The sequence below is a fragment of the Capricornis sumatraensis genome, chromosome 14 (genome assembly GCF_032405125.1).
Source record: "Capricornis sumatraensis isolate serow.1 chromosome 14, serow.2, whole genome shotgun sequence".
NCBI classification, from domain to species: domain Eukaryota; kingdom Metazoa; phylum Chordata; class Mammalia; order Artiodactyla; family Bovidae; genus Capricornis; species Capricornis sumatraensis.
In genome coordinates this window covers 10,943,291-10,963,737 of record NC_091082.1, presented here as the reverse complement: position 1 = coordinate 10,963,737, position 20,447 = coordinate 10,943,291, and the positions used below count along the sequence as shown (strand labels likewise).

The following is a 20,447-nucleotide window of genomic DNA, read 5'->3' as shown; positions in this document are numbered from 1 at the left end:
CTAGAGCCCACGGACAGCAAATACTGAGCCCGTGTGCTGCAACGAATGAAGCCCACCTGCACTAGGGCCAGTGTCCCACACTAAGAGAAGCTGGTGCGGTGAGAAGGCCGCAGACCACAACTAGAGGGTAGCTCCTGTCCTCCACAACTAGAGAAAAAGCCTGAACAGCAGTGAAGACCCAGCACAGCCAAAAGTAAGTAAGTTATTGTTAAAAAAGAATAGAGCTTACCCCTCATAGTTGACTCTGATTCATGATTCCAGAGTTCCTCTTCTAGAGCTGTTCTCAAACCAATTATTCCACTTAATAGAGGTCAACATCTGGCAACATTTCTCTGACCTTTCCCAAGGAGTTCATAAATAAATAAATAAATAAATAACTTGCTATAATGAAAAAAAATCATATTTATAGTATTTCTTCTACCAGTCAAGTAATCTTGCCGAAAAAGAAAACAAAATTGGTTTAACAAGATCATAACTGATTTAGTGATCGCTGCTTCCAAGAACTGTGCTCTTACACAGGAAATCTGGGTTTAGTCTAACTATTCTAGAAACCAGAAAGTTCCACAGGTCTTTAGTTTCCCAATCTGTAATGTAAAGGGAGTGAACTGAATAAATTTTCTAAGGCCTATTGCAGTTTTAAAGGAATTAAAAGCCAATGTTATTGGCCTATAGCCTTTCTGAAAAGCTTAGAAACTATTTCAGACACGCAAAAAAGTATAATGAAGAATATGACTCCTTTCCCCCACAATTCTTTGTAGAGAACAATACATTACCTGTACAAAAAAGTCCTGCATGTGGGACTCTCCTGGTGATCCAGCGGCTGACTCTGATCTCTCAATGCTAGGGCCCTGGATTTGATCCCTGGTTGGGGAACTAGTTCCCACATGCCACAACTAAGACCCTGTGCAGCCAAAGAAATAAATAAAAATAAGTACTTTTAAAAGTTCCCCTTCAGTCTCTCCTCCGATGACATTTTCCTCTTTCAACTGAAGAGGGAACCATTATCCTGAGTTTGGTATTTACCCCTGCAACCATTTAGTCTTTTAGGATTTATACCTGTATATATTCCTTTCAAATATTTCATACTTCAATTAAAAAAAAAAATTGTCTTCATGTTTACCCTTCTGTCTGTGTACTTTGTGTGTATCCTAATCTCCTTTTCTCATGAGGACATCACTTCAGTTCAGTCGCTCAGTCGTGTCCGACTCTTTGCAACCCCATGAACTGCAGCACGCCAGGCCTCTGTGTCCATCACCAACCCCTGGAGTCCACCCAAACTCATGTCCATTGAGTCGGTGATGCCATCCAAACATCTCATTCTCTGTTGTCCCCTTCTCCTCCCGCCCTCAATCTTCCCAGCATCAGGGTCTTTTCAAATGAGTCAGCTCTTCGCATCAGGTGGCCAAAGTATTGGAGTTTCAGCTTCAACATTAGTCCTTCCAATGCACACCCAGGACTGATCTCCTTTAGGATGGACTGGTTGGATCTCCTTGCAGTCCAAGGGACTCTCAGGAGTCTCCTTCAACACCACAGTTCAAAAGTATCAATTCTTCTGCGCTCAGCTTTCCTTATAGTCCAACTCTCACATCCATACATGACCACTAGAAAAACCATAGCCTTGACTAGATGGACCTTTGTTGACCAAGTAATGTCTCTGCTTTTTAATATGCTGTCTAGGTTGGTCATAATTTTCCTTCTAAGTAGTAAGCATTTTTTACTTTTATGGCTGCAGTCACCATCTGCAGTGATTTTGGAGCCCCCCAAAATAAAGTCAGCCACTGTTTCCACTGTTTCCCCATCTATTTGCCATGAGGGACTGGATGCCATGATCTTCGTTTTCTGAATGTTGAGCTTTAAGCCAACTTTTTCACTCTCCTCTTTCACTTTCATCAAGAGCCTCTTTAGTTTTTCTTCACTTTCTGCCATAAGGGTGGTGTCATCTGCATATCTGAGGTTATTGATATTTCTCCCAGCAATCTTGATTCCAGCTTGTGCTTCTTCCAGCCCAGCGTTTCTCATGATGTGCTCTGCATATAAGTTAAATAAGCAGGGTGACAATACACAGCCTTGACGTACTCCTTTTCCTATTTGGAACTAGTCTGTTGTTCCATGTCCAGTTCTAACTGTTGCTTCCTGACCTGCAAATCTAATGTGTATTCCTTGAGTGAGCCAAAATGTAATAGTTCCCCATTGCTTAGGGGACAGTTATTCTTTCAAGTTAACTTAATATTGTCAGCTTTCTAAATTCTCTATGTCTCCCTCTACTCCAGTCAAATACATGTTAAGCCTTAAATTGAAGCATCATTTTCTTAGTTCAGTCTCCCAAGAAAATAGAAGTAAAAGCAAAAATGAACAACTGGGACCTAATCGAACTTACAAGCTTTTGCACAGCAAAGAATATCCTGAAGATAGCCTACAGACTAGGAGAAAATATTTGCAACATGAGCCTGACCAGGGATTCATTTCCCAAATCATATACAAACAAGTCATACAACTCAATAACAAAAAACCCAAACAGCTCAATCTAAAGATGGACAGAAGACCAAAGTAGACATTTCTCCAAAGAAGATATATAGATGAGCAATAGGCACATGAAAAGACACTCAGCTTTGCTAATTATTAGAGAAATACAATCAAAACAACATTGAGGTACACGCTTCACACCAGTCATAATGGCCATCATCAAAAAGTCAATAAATAAATACCGATGAGGGTGTGGAAGAAAGAGAACCCTCCTACATTGTTGGTGGGAATGTAAATTGGTGCGACCACTATAGAAGATACTATGGAGGAAGGTTCCTCAAAAAACTAAAAATTGAGTTGCCACTAACTCCAGGAGATAGTGAAGGACAGGGAAGCCTGGTGTGCTGCAGTCCACGGGGTCACAAGGAGTTGGACATGACTGAGCAACTCAACACCAATGATCCAGCAATCTCCCTCCTGGGCATATATCCAGAGAGAACTATAATTTGAAAAGATATATGCATTCCAATGTGCATAGCAGCACTATTTAGGATAGCCAAGACATAGAAGCAACCTTAATGTCCATTGACAGATGAATGGATAAGAAGATGTGGTACACATATTCAATGCAATACCACTCACCCATAAAAAGAAAGAAAGAATGCCATTTGCAGCAACATGGATGGGCCTAGAGATGATCATACTCACTGAAGGAAGTCAGAAAGAGAAAGACAAATATCATACACATGTAGAAACTAAAATAAGATAAAATGAATTTATTTACAAAACAGAAACAGACTCACAGACATAGAAAACATAGTCACCAAAGGGGAAGGAGAAGAGGAGGGATAAATCAGGAGTTTGGGGTTAACAGGTGAAAACTACTGTATGTAAAATAGATAAACAAGGTTTTACTGTATAGCACAGGGGAATATATTCAGTATCCTGTAATAAACCGTAATGGAAAAGAACATGAAAAAGTATGTGTGTGTGTATCTGAATCACTTCGCTATATACCAAAAACTAACACAACACTGTAAAGCAAGTGTACTTTAATAAAAAAAAAAATGTGTTAAACTTTATATATAGCATGACTATAGTTAATAATACTGTCCTATATATTTGTATTGCTAAGAGAGTAATCTTGAAAGTTCTAGTACAAAAAAAATTTTTGTAACTATATATGGTGACAGATGTTAACTAGATTTATTAGGGCAATCATTTTGCAGCATATACAAATATCAAATCATTAGGTTGTGCACCTGAAACAATGTAACATGTCGATTTTACCTCAATAAAAATTAATTTTAAAAAATATGTTAAGCACTTGTTGAAGGTTGGATAGTGTCAGAGAACCATAGAAACAGAACCATGGAGTCTGATCTTGTTATATTTTTATCTAACTTTGTGAATGCTTATTATATGTCAGACACTATTCTAAGCAATTTACATAAACAATCTTATTTAATTCTTGCAATCATTTTATTGTCCTGAGACAGAGAAATAGTTTACTCTAGATCACACAAGGTAGTAAGGTTTCAAAAAGGGGCACCTAACTTCAGCACCCAGGCTTTATGGATCCTTTCAATTTTTGAAGGTACTTACAAGCATCCTTTAAAAAGTTTCAAGTTGAAGTATAGTTGATATACAATATTATATTAGTTTCAGATGAACAGCATTGTGATTCAGTGTTTTTAGAGATACTGCTATTGAAAGTTATTACAAAGTAATGGCTGTAATTTTCTGTGCTGTACAGTATATCTTTGTTGCTTAATTTTTAAATTTGAAATATAGCCTAACACTATCTTACAATTATTCCCAAATTGTGTTCTTTTACATGATTATTAATGGCTACATATCATTCTTAATAGCTGCTGCTAAGTCACCTCAGTCGTGTCCGACTCTGTGCGACCCCAGAGATGGCAGCCCACCAAGCTCCCCCGTCCCTGGGATTCTCCAGGCAAGAACACTGGAGTGGGTTGCCGTTTCCTTCTCCAATTCATGATGGTGAAAAGTGAAAGTGAAGTCGCTCATTCTTAATAGGCCGTACCATAATTTATATAGCCATTTATGTCATTTACAGCTTTTTTCCAGTTAAAATGCCTTGATGTTCTTTTCTCTCTTGTAATCAAGTCTTTTTGGACATCCCTGATTATTTCTTTAGGACGAATTCCTGAGAGTGGAATTGCTGGACCAGGGGAATCACTTAAAGCAGTTGGAATTAAGGGAAAGCAACGTCAGCTAAGGAAAACCCTTGGATGTCCCGCTCTAAGCCCCACGGAGGGTTAATCCGCCACGCCAGCCCTGTGGCAGAGGGCAGCGCTCAGAGTCCTGGCGGCTGTGGAAGAGAAGAGCCTCCGATGCCAAGATCGCTGAAATGTCTCACCGCTGGCGTGTTCAGCTTTCCAGTCTGGTTTCCTGGGATTTCTAACTGGAAGGCCACTGGGGTTTGTGTCACGTAAAACCATGACTCGGACCCCATGACGGGACCCGCAGGACAATCCCACCAGCCCTCTGCGGGGTCCTTTCTCCCGCTCCACACTACACAGCTCAGTTCAACAGCTTCACAGCAGCGTATCTGCATTCTCTTAGAGTTTTTTTCTGTTTTTGTTTTTGTTTTTTAATTGTCGGGAACGTTTTAGATACCCACCCTTTTATCGAGTGTAATAAACCTTATGTCACTACGGCTCTTCAAAAGTGGCCTACTTAACCGTTCAGTTCATCCTAGACTTGTCAGAGAGATTATCTAATTATTATTATTACCTAGTAATGGTTATCGGGCACAGAAGAGTCTCGCAATCCTGAGTTAGCCGGTAATGCTGGTGAAAGGTTGGCGATGCGCGTTCTGTTTTCCCTGGCGCGCGAACCCAGGGCTTCATCGGGTTCACCGCGGCTTCACAAAGTGCCGGCAGGAGGCAGCGGGCGCGCGGCGCTTGTCGTCCTTAAGTAAGACACCGCAGGAGCGCCGTGCGTTCGCGAGAGCCCGGATAGCTCAGTCGGTAGAGCATCAGACTTTTAATCTGAGGGTCCAGGGTTCAAGTCCCTGTTCGGGCGCTCCGATTTTTCTCACCTTCTGTTTTGTTTTCTTCCCCAGTTTTTAGAAATCTAAAGGAAAAAAATTCCTCCCGGGCAGGACATCACAGTGCAAAACCTCCGCACTCACCAAGAAATTGAGTCATTTTGCGTAGCCGCTTTTCATTCTTCCCTGACTGTACGTTTATCTATCATACTCCGAAATCAATGAAAAATAAAATTGATGCGCCTTAAGGTAGAAGTAGATTTAGCAACTAAGCAAACCTTGGAATTTTCGAAAAATTAGAAGGCGCCCGAACAGGGACTTGAACCCTGGACCCTCAGATTAAAAGTCTGATGCTCTACCGACTGAGCTATCCGGGCTCTCTCAAAAACGGTTTTCTTTTCTATTTACTTGATGATATTCTAATAAATTGGCTCTCAAATCTAAATTTTAATTAGTATTATTTTCTCCAGTAAGATGAGCAAACGCAAACATTCATTTTTCTGTGGTTTTCTCCATTCACTTAATACATGTTTCTTCAAGTTCCTTCATATTTCATGTCTGATGAATTTCCAATATTCACTAAGCTCTCTAAAATTACGTGGTAGTAAATTACAGAAAAATGGGCAACGGAGACGAACATTAAAAATTCAAACAGCTGCAACCTCTTTTTACTACACTTCTGTCTTCAGTATACTGCTTCCCTGATAGGGCCTCTGAATCTCGGTTATACTCTGCGGAACCAGGTTTCAGTGATTTTCCCTATATTTTTAATGATCAATAGGACCTCTGAATGTCAGTTATATCTACTGAACCAGGTTACAGTATTTTCCACATATTTTTAATGAACAGGGCCTCTTAATTTTGGTTACATTCTACTAAGCCAGATTACAGTATTTTTCCCGTATTTTAAAAGAACAATGTATTTCCATTCACTTGATGATATAGCTGTTAAATAGGCATTCCTTAGCACAAAAGAAGGAAAGATACATTTGACTTATAAATAGAGGAGGAGAAGGCAATGGCACCACACTCCAATACTCTTGCCTGGAAGATCCCAGGGGCGGAGAAGCCTGGTGGACTGCAGTCCATGGGGTCGCTAAGAGTCGGACAGGACTGAGCGACTTCACTCTCACTTTTCACTTTCCTGCATTGGAGAAGGAAATGGCAACCCACTCCAGTGTTCTTGCCTGGAGAATTCCAGGGACGGGGGAGCCTGGTGGGCTGCTGTCCATGGGGTCACACAGAGACAGACACGACTGAAGCGACTTAGCAGCAGCAGCAGCAGCAACATAGGAAAAGAGAAGTGGCTGTGGAAAGGTGGATCCGAATATAGATTGAGAGAAAGGGAGTTTAGACCTTTGATTCAGATTTTGATTGAATTTTTCCCTTTCTCCCTCTTCCAGACAAGGTGCAGTTTTCAAATCAGACTCCTAAGGTGAATCCTTCTAAAGCAGTATTAGTGTATACCAGTCAAAGCAACATAAATTATTAAGAATAAAAATCTCCAGATCAGCCTGGCTTTTCCTAAAATCACCTTCATCAACTGTGATGCATAGGGTGAGGAAAACAGGATTATGAAATTTCAAGACTGATAAGGGAGTGAGTTTTTGTTTCTGGGAACCTGAGGCTTCTGACACAATGAACAAAATTGCCCAGCCTCAGTTGCAGAAGTTTGTTTCCTACAATTGCCTGATTCTTTAAAAACAAAGGCCAACGAACCGTGTGATCCTAAACAGGCCTGAGTTTCCACATCCATAAAACGAGGGAAGTTGATTAGACGACCTGTAAGACACTTTCTAAATCTAAAATTTTTACCACTCTTCTTCCTTTTTCTGCGGGGAATAAGATTAGAAGGAAGACTCAAAATGCAACAGGAAGGAATAATGTAATTGTACAAACATTTATTGATCATGTATGGATATTACGGCTTACGTTCTGTGATGAAAGTCAGAGATATATAGGACCTGGAATCCTGTTCACAGTCTAGGAAAGGAGGCAAACATTTAAGCAATTAATTTTAACAAAGTAATAAATGCAGTAATAAGAATTCAAGTACAAGAGGCAGGAGATGAGAATGGGCAGAAAGGGTGTACAAGATGAGGGCAAGGGGTCCTTTAGTTTTCAGCAAGGAAAACAGGAAACTTAACAGAAAGTTAAGTTTCAACAAATTAACTGTCAGAGGTATGCAGAGGAAACTGTAGTGAGCCAGACAGACATTTATCTATTCAGATATTTCTTGAGCACTCATGTGTGAAATAAGGAAAAACTTTTTGCTCTGTTTGAATGAGATGTGAAAATGTATTATACCTAACTTCTTCTTCTTTTTTTTTTTTTAAGGAAGGGAAATAGTAGCTGTCCAGTGTCCCTAAAAAAGCAAAAATAAAGTTTTTTTTTTCCTGCCCAATGGCTTCATTCATTACATCGTATTGCCTTTCCTCCAGGAAAATAAACCAGTTGTTTAAATAGACTAACTCATGAATTGCTTATTGAGCACCTACTATTTCCACAGCAATGAGATAGGCACAGTGGGAAGGAAAACAATAAGTCTGGAAGGAAAATGAGAATTGAAAATTGTGTTTTGGGGATGGTGAATAAATTAATCTGGCTGTAATAAAGGGAAGTAGACAGGGAAAGTGTGGGATTGGAGACAGCTGACGGGATTTATTTCAGGCTAGAGGAGAATAATTTTATCATATAGGCAACAGCAAAGTTTGCAAGTCAAATTGAAAGTTTGGCTTGTTAACATTGTAAAGTCCCATCTGAAGTAGCATGAACTGAATCTGCTTTTTCTATATTGGGTTATAAAATACCATCAGTAGAGCTTTCTCCTTTTTAAGCGTGAAATCTTCCTGGAGTGCTACCAAGCTTCCCTCACATTGACTGCTGAACTTAATTCTCCCACTGGAGGGCAGTCTAAACTCACAGATTCTGGATTTGTGCCCCCCCCCACCCCCCCCCCCACCTTCTCAAACTGAAATTTCCCCACTAATTATTAAACACATGCTCTTTGCTCTTCTACTCATCAGTCTCATTGGTCTTTGAAAATTTCCATCAACTCTGTATCAGCGCTAGGAAAGTTGTGGATGAAGAAATGGGTCCCTAAACCAATGCCTAACGTGCCTACTCAGAGACCCAGTGCTTCCCCATCACTGTACGGAGTCTTTGAGTTGACACCATGACAAGGTGCAGAGATGCATGGTACAGAGGAGTTGTTCTGAAAAGTTTCATTTTGTGTTTTCGGCCCAATAACTCCAAACTGAGAGCAGCCTGGGTTTCTGGTGGGCTCTTCAAGCTCTCTCCCACCACCCTCCTCTCCACGACAGAAAGGCTAACAACTCAAGAAACCCCTCTAGCATCCAGAATTCACTGACTTCTTGTCAATCCAAAAGGCATTTCCAGCCCTGCCCCCTGGATGTCTCAGCCGCACTTGTGTTCCCATCCCTCTTTCCTGACACTTTCTCTCCTCCTCCTTGCTGACACCCTGGCATCTCAGCTCTTCCTCCCATTCAGGCCTCTTCCTTCCTCTATTTGCCCACCTGGGTGATGTCACATATGTAACTTTGTTTATCATCTATGAATGGAAGAGTCCAAAATTGAAACCACTTGTCCATGCCTCTACTTTCAATTTAGTTTCATAAATCTAAAGTCTACTAGACATCCCCACCTGAACATTCCAGAGACACTGCAAGTCCAAATTTGATTTAATGTCCAAGATCAGAGTCATGATTGCACCCCCAATACCCGGGCCCTGTCTTACTACAGTCCCTCACTTAGTAAATGGCACCACCTACCCCTAATTAAGGCATCAGGTGGGGAGTAGTTCTACACTCTACCCCTCACTGATGGTCCCTACATTCAGTACAGTACCAAGCATTACTGACTCCACTGCCTGACTCTCTTGTATCTGTCCTTCCCTCCCATCCCATACTTCTGCCCCTGCTTCGAGATTCTCTGCTCTTGCACCCTGAATGCAGCCATGCCTCCCCTGAGTTCCCAGCTGGTACTCCTAAGTGTGCAAATGGCACACTCCAATTTGAAGGAACAACTTACGAAGAGCCAGCAGGGTATAGAAAGCCAAAAGAAACAGTGTGCAGTCCCCCGGGCCAGCAGAAAAGGGAGTTTCCACTTCTTGGCCTGAAAGTCGAAGGAAGGTAGTGAGCGATTCTCTAAATGAAGAGAGAAGAGGGAAAGGGAGAGGGAAAGGGAAACACCTGGAGGAAGCTCTGTTGAGCGTGGCAGCCAGCCCACAGTAACCCCAAAGAGAAGGAGCCCAAGGAAGAAATGTCCAGACCTCTTGACCTCCCTCCTTCCGCTCTTCTGAGAAGGCTCCCCACTGGCCCACCGCTTCTAGGAAACCAGAGGGCCCAGAGTGGATCTCCAGGGGCAAACGGAAGACATCAGTATATTTTCCAAATCCCCCTGTAACAGGCCGCATCACCGATCACAGCACTCCCAGTCTGCACCCTGGGTGCTCTGTGGCGTGCAGGGCTAAACCTAAACTTTTTGACATGCCCTGGTTTCTCTTATAATACAGAATTTTCTCCCTACCAAGATGCATTAAAAAGCCTTTAATATGATCCCAGCAACTCGGGCAGGCCTATTTCCTGTTAGCTCTTCAGTGAAGACTGTCCACGCCAGCAACCCTGGACCACTGATGGCTCCACACTACTGTGTCCTCTCAGGCTTCTGAGCTTAGCCTGATGACAGGCACATAGCAAGCGGTCATAAATGTGTGTTGTGATCACGCAGTGAACGAGTGAATGAATGCATGTTTTTATCCCCCGAGGCTCTTGAGCCTTAGGAATAGCGTCATATATACGTTATATGTACAGAACACACAGGCTGTGGTCATCAAAATGGTCCATTACGTTCTTTTCTTTGATCTTCACAGCAGGCCTGAGTGGGAAGCAAAGCCAGCAGAACTACTGATGCTCAGAGGGTGAAGTGGACTACCCAAGGCCACGGGGCAGTGAGCAGAAAACAAACACGAGCCTTTGTCCCTTCTCCTTTCATGAGCTTCTTCTCCCAGTCTCACTCAAGGTTGCCTGCAATTAATGGTTCTTTGCACTGGCCCAGATTTCACCTTATATGAGAACAAAACAATATCCCAAGAGGTACCTCCAAATCATAATCTCACTTTTTACATTGCTTTCTCCCTCTACGTAGGACTTCATCTGGTTATTCAAATTTCCTTCCCCAAAATAGTTATCCTCCTTCGAGCTCTAAAGTCTCTTCCATTTAGGAAATTTTAAAACGCCCTTATCTTTTTTAAAAGTTCTTTCTGACACTCTTAAAACAAAAAACCCCACAAAACTCCAATGAACCCCAAACAGACTGTAAGAGTAGCATTTTAACAAACATTTCTTTGAGACCAGAGAAGGCACGGGTTTGCAGATGTTTCCCTGAGAACCCTGGCAGGGGAGTCCTGGGCCTCTGACCTCAGGCTGGGAGTACTGAGCCCTAGATACCTGAAGGGGACGGCAGGGGAGGGACGCTGAGAACCAGGTGCTGAGCGTAGTCTGGCAAGGAAGAAACAAGGAGGATCCTGGTGGAGAGCAAGACTCAAGTTTTGAGGAAAACACACTCTGAGATCAGAGAGCATCGTTATTATGCAAACCAAATGCAAATAAGGTGCTGGCCAACTATATGGGTATCTTTGGGTGGAGCCCTTCGGAAAATTCTTCTAGAGACCACTGCTCAAACAAAGGTACTGAGTCAAAATTTTAAATAGAACGTAATGTATGAAAGATTTTCCCCTTGCTCTGGTTGGGCTGGAGGATCAACCACCACCCTTCCCCCTCAGGTTGTAGACTGCTATTTAACGGGGCTCGGGTCACACGACCCACTAGGGCGAACCGAAAAACCGATGAAGCAGAAAAGTGCAAAAGGCAGAGGCAGCTTCCCCCCGCCGTCTCCTCCGACCTCAAGGTAGGGACTCTGTCGAGCATCGCTCTGTTAATGATGGGGGGGAGGAAATTCCATCCACCGATACCCGGACCTCAAAACTCTGTCATTTCCAGTAGAATGATCGGGCATTCGTCCTGCACTCAGCAAAGGGGTCCCAGCAGGGGAAGGTAACGACCATCTGCAAACACCCTCACGCGAGTGGGGAGTGGAGATCTCGGCCCCTGGGTTCCCGAAGCACAACTCGACGCCTTGCTTTTCCCTCCCCGAGCGCAAAGGCCGGGGAGGCGGGGAGCCGAGCGGGAGGGGCAGACGGCCGGGCTCGGGGCCCGCCCTCCTCCGCGCTCCGGGCGCTGCGGGCTGGGGCCGCGGCCTGCGGCTGCCCGCCCTGCCCGCGTCCGGCCGAGCCTCCGCCGCCGTGCAGTGCGCGGGGTCTCCGGGAGATGGCTTCCCCGCGCTCGCCCGCGGCTGCCGCTATTGTCTCCCCCGGGCCCGCCGGACCCCGCGGGCTCGCGCACGCCCTCCGCTGAGCCGACTCCCTAGCCGGTCCTCGCGCCCCTTCTGCCTCCCCGCTGCCCCGGGCCCGGCGCCCGCCGCGTGCTGCCCGAGAGGGAGCGGCCCGGAGGAGGCGGTGCGCCGCCGGAGCCGCAGGGAGCCGGCAGCCCGGGTCTCCGAGCGCACGACCGCAGGAAACCGCAGTGGGCGCAGGTAAGGCGCGCACCCGGCCGGGCGACCCGGCCCGCGTCTGCGGATCACCCGCCGAGTGGGGCGGACGGAGGTCGGGGGCTCTCCCTGCAGCATGGCAGCTGCGAGGTTCAACAATGGAAGGAGCCGAGGGTTCCCGGGGCGCGGGCCGCGTGGGCGGTGGGCGCCGAGCCCCGGGCCCCGCACCCGAGCGGGCGGCCCCGCCGCCTCCCTGCTCCTGGGGTCTCCGAGTGTCTCGGACCCCGAACGCCCTCTTCCCCACCCCTTTCCCTCTAAACACACTTCCTGGCTCCCAGCGGCAAGGCGCCCTGAATCAGCCAATGGTTTTGGTGTTTTGGTTTGCTTAAGATGAGAAAATAAAAGGCAAAACCTGCCCTGGAGTGAGAGTGGTGGGGTGGTGCTTTCTCTTGCGGTAGGTGAAAAGTCAGCATCTAGCCTAGGGAATATATAATAGATATACATTTTTTTTTATGCGGACAGATAGGAAAATTGGCTTCTGCCTTATAAGGATACTGCAGCAAAAGGGGAAAGCTTGGGAGAGGGAGAGGGGCCTTCATGCCGGAGTTCCAGGTCCTTGGAGGGAGGCGCAGCTCCCCCGGCCTGTACTTGTCTCTGGTTTTCAGCTCCCGACAGCGGTGGCTTTGATGTTGGGGCGCAATCGCAGCAGCAGGAAGCCCAGGGGAGCCTGCCAAGCCCGGGTGGGGTGGGGTGGGAAGCCCAGGGGCTCGGCAGGCTCCCGGGTTGTGAGAAGAGGTTACTAACATGTGAGGTTAGCGCACACACCCTAGTTGGCCGCGGGGCGCGTGTGAAGACCCTGCCATTGCTCCGGCTCTTCAGGCCGACCTCCTTTCTCTTGGTCTCCACCCCCTTGTGGGGTCTTTATGGCTTCCCAGTCCCTCCAGCCTGGCTGCGATGGAATCTCTATTGTCTCTGCTGCCCTGATGTTTTTTTCTCGGTTCTTTTAGAGAATTTTGTACCCTGGGTGGCTGGTCCCAGCGTGGCACCAGATTCCTTAGCACACAACTACCCGGGCTTCCAGAAGTGGGCCAACATGCCCCTCCTTCTCTGTCTAAACTACCTGACTGTATGGGTTGTGGCCAAGCAGATGTAAGTAATTTGCACTGAATTCCAACCCTGTATCAGCCGCTGAATGAAAACTTCTCTTGCCACACAAGGCCTCAGGAAGATACTGGAAAAGAAATGGTCCAGGGGGTGGCAAACCTGATCCCTCTATACTCCTCCCTCCCGCGCTCCGGCTGTGCATCCCAGAACACAGAAGTTATGAGGCTTCAGAACTGCAGCTCCTCCAGAGCCTGGCGGTCCCCTCTGGGGCTGTGTCCATGGAAAAATTAAGTCGAGTCCCATTTTATAGCCCTGCCTGGCAGCCAGCGTCTGAGGAGGTGGTGGCTTGGAGCCGGAGCCCTGATCTGAAGCTGTGGCTGCTTCCCCTTTGGCCTTTGGGTGAGCCCAAGGTTTGACTTCCACGGCTCTGAATTTACTGCTGAGTGTGCATGGGTGTGTGTGTCTGACTCTGACCAAACTCTCAGCCCTGGCCAGAAGGGAGCTAGTCCATTTCCCTCTTCCTGGAAAGACTGGTGAGGGAGGCTCCGCTTATCTGGGTCCTCAGGCCTTTCCCTGGAGTGCTCCTTTGGATTGTCCAGTGACTTGGAATACCTGCGTACTTGGCCAGGATGTAACGATGCTCTCGCAGATATCCCACATTCTTGGGGGCCTTAGGTCTCCTCTCTCTGATTTCTCCACCCCACCAAGGCCTGACATTTTGCAAGTATCTTGTGCGTATGGCCAACAGGAATAAAAATGAGGGACCTCTGTTCCCTTTGGGGGAACTTGTAACTGGCCATAAACTTCAGGCTCCTCATGCTCCCAGGATGTGAACTTGGGTGTGATAGTGTGGACTAGTAGAGAAGCAGTGGGTGGGTTCAGTGTCAGGAGGCCTGGCTTCCTAGCTGTGTGAGTGTGAACAACTCATGAACCTAAGACTCAGTTTGCATATCTATAAAATGGGGGGAAATACCTTTGGCTCATAGGATTGAGAATGAAAAACACTGCTTACCATGTGAATAAAATCATGTATGCAAAAGCGCTGAAAACTGCAGAGTGCTGTACAAAAGTAGGTTTACATCCTGAGTTTAGTCTCAGTAATGAGAGAGGGAAAGCTGGTGGGGATGGGGGAGAGGGGTGAGAGGAAAGGGATACGAAACAGAATGTTCTGGAAACTTTCCTTTCTGGCTAAGGGAAAGTAATGTGACAATGCCCAGGTGACTATTCTTCGGGTATTTCTCTTTAAATAGGGTTGCTAGAATGGGTCCTGGGAGAGAAGGAAAGTTTACTTAATGATATTTCTAGGGACCCAGGGGGATATATACACCCCCAAAGGCTGACTGCCGTCTACAGGGTAGTACTGAGCTGGCAAATAATATTGTAGCTGACACTTACTGATGCCAGCTGGCTGGTCAGTGACAGAGGAGAGATTCAAAGCGGGCATTCCCTCTCCAGACCCTGTGCTCATAACTTGGGTGCCCCTCTCAGGGAGATGTTGGGTCCTGGGAAAGGAGCAGCAGAGTTACCGAATTCATTTATACTGGACTCCTTGATTTGAATGCCTGTGAGATGTTACCAGACTGGGACATACCTTAGATAACTCACTTCTCAAGGACAGAGATCCTGGGGGACAGATTTCCTCCACCCAGCCCTAGTACAGCATAGCACCTCCTTAATTCTTGCATTTCCTAGGATCACATATAGTTTTAGAATTGGAAAGTCATTACTCTGCAAAGAAATGACTCTTCCAAGGTCACGCGATTCTTAACAATGCTGGAACTTGTTCCACAGATCATTTTACTACCAATGAAAGGACCTGTCCTTTAGCACTTTGGAATGTACCTATCAGTTGACCCTATCATTGCTGGAAAATTCTCTTCTCTCAGGATATCGGTGATGGAATTCACTGTCCTCAAATCTCCATAGTGTTAAAGAGATTAATGACACAAAACACCTTTTGAGCTTTGGGGAAGAAGCCCGCAAGGTATGGAGGAGGAAGAGGAGAGCAGTCCCAATAGTCTTGGGGCAGAATATAAAATCTGTGACAAGGGATCTTTAGCAATTTGTCCTTCCTCTTCTTGAGAACTTCCTGTAGGAAGTCTCACCTAGCAGAGGCTCCATAGTATTTCAACAAGAGGCCAAAAATCATTTGCCTCTTGGGAAACTTTTTTCCTTCCTCCTTAACTTTCGCACCTGCCACTCTTCTTTCTTGAAAACGGTGTTTGACACCCTTCATCCTGGACCTTTCTCTCTTAACCTCAGCCAACCCTAGTCACTGCGAGACTAGTTTCCTGGGCAGTGGCTCCTTTTCTCCTTGGCTTTTCTCCCACTATGTTTTATGGCTCATTCCAAATCTCAGCCCATGGATCCTGTCTTAGAGGTTAGCTTCTATTTCTGCACCTCCCCACTGTGGAGGTGGATGCCCTTCCTGAGTGCTGGTCACTCACTCTGGTTCCCCAGGCCCACCAGGAATAAGCTTGCATGGAGGCATCCTCTCCTGCCAAGGTTTCCTCTCTTTCTGTCTTAGTCTACTTAGTACCCTTGACAGCAGACCAGAGGCACAGGGTGAGGGGAAAGGAAGAGAGGGCCAAGGAGATTCCATTTTGAGGAAATAGTACAGTTTGTCTTGCCAGGTGAAGAAACAGATATGAGCTCTTCTCATCTTAGGTCCAAATTAACCTAGAACCCAGACTGGAGTGATTAATGGTGCCCAGCCTCCTCTGAGGGCCCCGAGTGTCTGTCCCATCCCTGACTTGTCACTCTCAAGTGTCTTCCAAAGGGTAAAAGAAGTTAAAGTACGAGGAACACTGGAGGACTCATTTAATTCTGACCCAAAATGGGGAGATTGTTTGCAAGTTGGATATTATGGGCACCTGGGAGAAGGCAACTGTATTTTCCCCCAAAGTATTATAACTAGGACGTCAGATTTATACTTTAGAATTCAGGAAGACATTTTTTTTTCTTTTTTTTAATTAAGAGAAAAGATGGATATAGTTCCCTGACAAGAGATTTTGAAAGAGTGGCTCCAAAGGGTTGTCAGTTCTCTGGAGTGCAGTTTTGGTTATGCTATTGTAGATGGTCCAAACAAGGAAGGCGGAAAGGAGCCATTTGAGAAAAAGTTCAAAAACCAAGCAAGGAATGATACAGATACCAAGCAAAGCATGATAAAAAAGAATAGCCACCAGCACTGAGTGTCTGTCTTCCTGTAGCTTTTCAAACCTTATCTTAATTCCCACCCCCACTGCAATCCTTGGAGGAAATAGATGATGAAACTGTCTCATCCTCCTTTGCAGATGAGAGAACTGAGGTTCAGCTTAGGTTTAGATTCAAACCAAGATTAAGGTTGTACAACTAACGGGAAAAGAGCCAGAGTTTGAATGTAGGTCAAGATACCTCTAGACCCTGGATTCTTTCTATGCTGCACTGGAGGCACCTGTGAAGAAAAATGTCAATGAGGCCCAGGCTCTGAATGAGACGGGGCTTCCTCAAAAGTCAGGTGATAGCAACAAGTGTTCTTCTTAAAGTCATCTGTGGAAGAAGACGTGATCACAGAGGGAAGAAAGCTTGTCAGTTAATGTTTAAAAAGAGCTCATCGGTTCATTCACAGACGTTTTTTGAGTGCATGCTAATGATTTTAGGTGCTTTCAGTGGCTAGCACCTACAGCCTTCCAGAACTTACTGCCGGGTGGAGAACATAGACAAGTGAGTAGGCTGTAGTATGGGATGCTTAAAGAATTCATAAATGAGGCATTTAGAGTGGTCAGAATTCCTGGTGGAAATGAAATGTTAGCTGAGATCTGAACTTCAATCAGTAGGTGTTGGGATGGAACGGGGAGTGAAACAAGTGGTGAACGAGGTAAAGGAAGTGTAGTTTAATTTGGCCAGGACTCTTGCCTGGAAAATCCCATGGATGGAGGAGCCTGGTCGGCTGCAGTCCATGGGGTCGCAAAGAGTCGGACGCGACTGAGCAACTTCCCTTTCACTTGTCACTTTCATGCATTGGAGAAGGACATGGCAACCCACTCCAGTGTTCTTGCCTGGAGAATCCCAGGGACGGCGAGCCTGGTGGGCTGCCGTCTATGGGGTCGCACAGAGTTGGACACGACTGGAGTGACTTAGCAGCAGCAGCAGCATTGGAGGAGCTTGCGTTTTATCTCTTGTTCATCCATCACCCGTTATGCACTGAATGCACATGGTGAACCTGAGTGCACAGCAGGGAAGACAGACAAAATGAGTCACTGGGAGTAGGAGTTGATGCATGGCGAGGACTCAGCAGATGGTGGCGGTCAGCTATTCTATCATCTTCCAGTAGCAGGTGCTAAACCCTCAGAATATACACTTGAGTTCAACATGGTCCCTGATCTTGGGGTAACCACACTATACTCCATAAAACTCAAGTGAACAGATGAGCTTCATGTAGGAGTTAATTCTGTAAGCTCAGTATGAATCAGTTGTCCTATGGTTGCCCCAAGGCAGCATTTCTTAAAAAAGTATAGAAACTAAGACTAGAGTACTTAATATTTTGGGGGACACGAATTCTGAGAACCTAATAAATGCTACCTGGAATCAGTTACAATTGATTACAATCAATTACAACCTGGAAAAATCAATTACAATTTTCCTTTCCTTATCTAGCTTCAGAAACCCTGATGCTACAACAGGAAAGTGTTCATTCTTCTCTAGATTGGTCAGAGCACCCTCAGAACACAGTGTTTAGCAACTCTGTCCTGTGCGTAACGTGTTGTATTGAGTATTGTGGGGAAGACAAAGACAAACAGGAGGTAATTTTTTCCTTAAGATTAATGGGCTTATATTTATAAAGTGCTTTGTAGTTATAAACCACATACATGGATGTTTGTTTTTGTTGTTTTTAGTAGCTAAGTCGTGTCTAACTCTTGCGACCCCATGGACTGTAGGATTTCCCAGGCATGAATACTGGAATGGGTTGCCGTTTCCAACTCCAGGGTATCTTCCTGACGGAGGGATCAAACCCATGGCTCGTGTATTAGCAGGCGGATTCTTTACCGTTGTACCACCAGGGAAGCCCCACCTACATGGATAAGTTATTTTTATTCTAATCACCAGTGGGGTAATACCAAACAATATAAATACAGTGGGATGCATTAAAATTATTACAGACATTTGAAAGAGAGCAAAGTCACTTTCAGTCAGAAGAGATGAAAGAAGGCTCTAACATAAGAGCAGGTCGGGCAAGCCAGAGTGTTCCAGAGGGCACTCGCATGAGTGAAGGAGGGCTCCAGAGGGCACGCACGTGAGCGAAGGCGTGTTCTAGAGGGCGCTGGCCTAAGGGAAGGAGTGTTCCAGAGGGCACTCACATGAGTGAAGGAGGGGCACTTGCCTGAGCGAACAAGGGCTCCAGAGGGCGCCCGCGTAAGGGAAGGAGTGTTCCAGAGGGCACTCGCGTGTTCCAGAGGGCACTTGCATGAGCGAATGAGTGTTCCAGAGGGCACTCGCGTGCTCCAGAGGGCATTCATGTGAGCGAAGGAGTGTTCCAGAGGGCACTCGCGTGAGTGAAGAAATGTTTCAGAGGCCGCTCGCATGAGCGAAGGAGTGTTCCAGAGGCCACTCATGTGAGTGAAGAAATGTTCCAGAGGCCGCTCGCGTGAGCAAAGGCGTGTCCCAGAGGCCACGCGCATGAGTGACAGTTTGTGGGAGAGCATGGGGCCCTGAAGAATGGGAAAAAGACCTCAAACAATTTTGGCCTCAAACAAGATTCAGTTTAGCCTTTACTTATTTATTTTAAATTTTTTTTTATTATTTGCTTATTGACATATAATTGATTTATAATCGTTTGACTCAGTCTTACTACTTGTGTGACCTTGGGCAAATTACTCAATTCCTTTCCTGTTTTCATAAAGTAAGGATAATAATATAAACATTTAAGGATTGTTATCAGGATGAAACAAGACAATACCTGGCACAGAATGCCAGATAGGGTGGGGGTGGGGGAAAGATCTGTTTCCTTCCTTCTATTTCTTTGACACTTATGTTCACTCATCGAGGCTAGGGTCACACTTGGGTATCAGCCGTTGCCTTAGTGTGCTAGAGTCCTTGAAGAGTAACTGCTGACCTTATTCACTGACTGTGACCCTTATGGCATAGTCAGTCACCAGGTTAGTTACATGCATCAGATGGTTACACAACTGTTAGATCGATTAGTGCCCACAACTTAGGGAGATGGTAATAACTATTTGTTTAGGAGCCCTGTATTATAGGAGTGTGTAGAAGCTGTCAGGTCCTGAAGGAGGGCATGGAAACCCACTCCAGTACTCTTGCCTAGAGAATCCTATGACAGAGGAGCCTGACAGGCTACAGTCCATAGGGTTGCACAGAGTCAGACATGATTAAAGCGACTTAGCATGCAAACATGCACGCACATGTTCACTTAGCTTTCCTCTCTGTCAACCGCTAGCACACCACCGCCCCCCCCACACACCTTCGCTTTGTTTTCACCAGAATAGAGTGTGATAACCTCACTCCAGGCAGGACAGTGGACATATCCTTGGGGTACTAATTTGACAGATTTGTAATGATGTTTACATGCATTGAAATGGTGTTTCAGCAAGGTAGCTATGGATGGTTAGCTCCATTGAGCCTGCACGTATAGCCACGTTCTGGCTTCTCTCATCCAGCTGCAGGCATACAGGTAATCTCTGCTGAGGACAGCCTCTGACTATTGCTACCCTATTGTAGACCCTGGGTGAGGGACACATGGGCAAGGGCCCAATGACGGTGGGGCTGATGGGATGTGAGTGTGCCTCACTGAGCCAGGTGGCAACTGAGTCCCCATGCTGGGTATAGCCTTGGCTTCTGTCTCCCTTGGAACTTCCTTTGCAAATTGGGACATCAGTTCAGTTCAGTCGCTCAGTCGTGTCCGACTCTTTGTGACCCCATGAATCGCAGCACGCCAGGCCTCCCTGTCCATCACCAACTCCCGGAGTTCACTCAAACTCATGTCCATCGAGTTGGTGATGCCATCCAGCCATCTCATCCTCTGTCATCCCCTTCTCCTCCTGCCCCCAATCCCTCCCAGCATCAGGGTCTTTTCCAATGACTCAGCTCTTCGCATGAGGTGGCCAAAGTATTGGAGTTTCAACTTCAGCATCAGTCCTTCCAATGAACACCCAGGATTGATCTCCTTTAGGATGGACTGGTTGGATCTCCTTGCAGTCTAAGGGACTCTCAAGAGTCTTCTCCAACACCACAGTTCAAAAGCATCAATTCTTTTGGCGCTCAGTCTGACTCTCACGTCCATACATGACCACTGGAAAAA

At 45.8% G+C, this 20,447-nt stretch overlaps 3 non-coding genes across 3 annotated transcripts; 2 read left to right on the top strand and 1 right to left on the bottom strand.

Annotated features, from left to right (window-relative positions):
* The first annotated feature begins 5,444 nt into the window (after positions 1–5,444).
* On the top strand, positions 5,445–5,517 carry TRNAK-UUU (transfer RNA lysine (anticodon UUU)). Its single transcript has one exon. It is a non-coding gene; the product is annotated as a tRNA-Lys (tRNA).
* A 269-nt stretch (positions 5,518–5,786) lies between these two features.
* Positions 5,787–5,859, bottom strand: TRNAK-UUU (transfer RNA lysine (anticodon UUU)). Its single transcript has one exon. It is a non-coding gene; the product is annotated as a tRNA-Lys (tRNA).
* Positions 5,860–19,170: 13,311 nt separating this feature from the next.
* LOC138090958 (small nucleolar RNA SNORA3/SNORA45 family) lies at positions 19,171–19,300 on the top strand. Its single transcript, XR_011145924.1, has one exon. It is a non-coding gene; the product is annotated as a small nucleolar RNA SNORA3/SNORA45 family (small nucleolar RNA).
* The last annotated feature ends 1,147 nt before the right edge of the window (positions 19,301–20,447 follow it).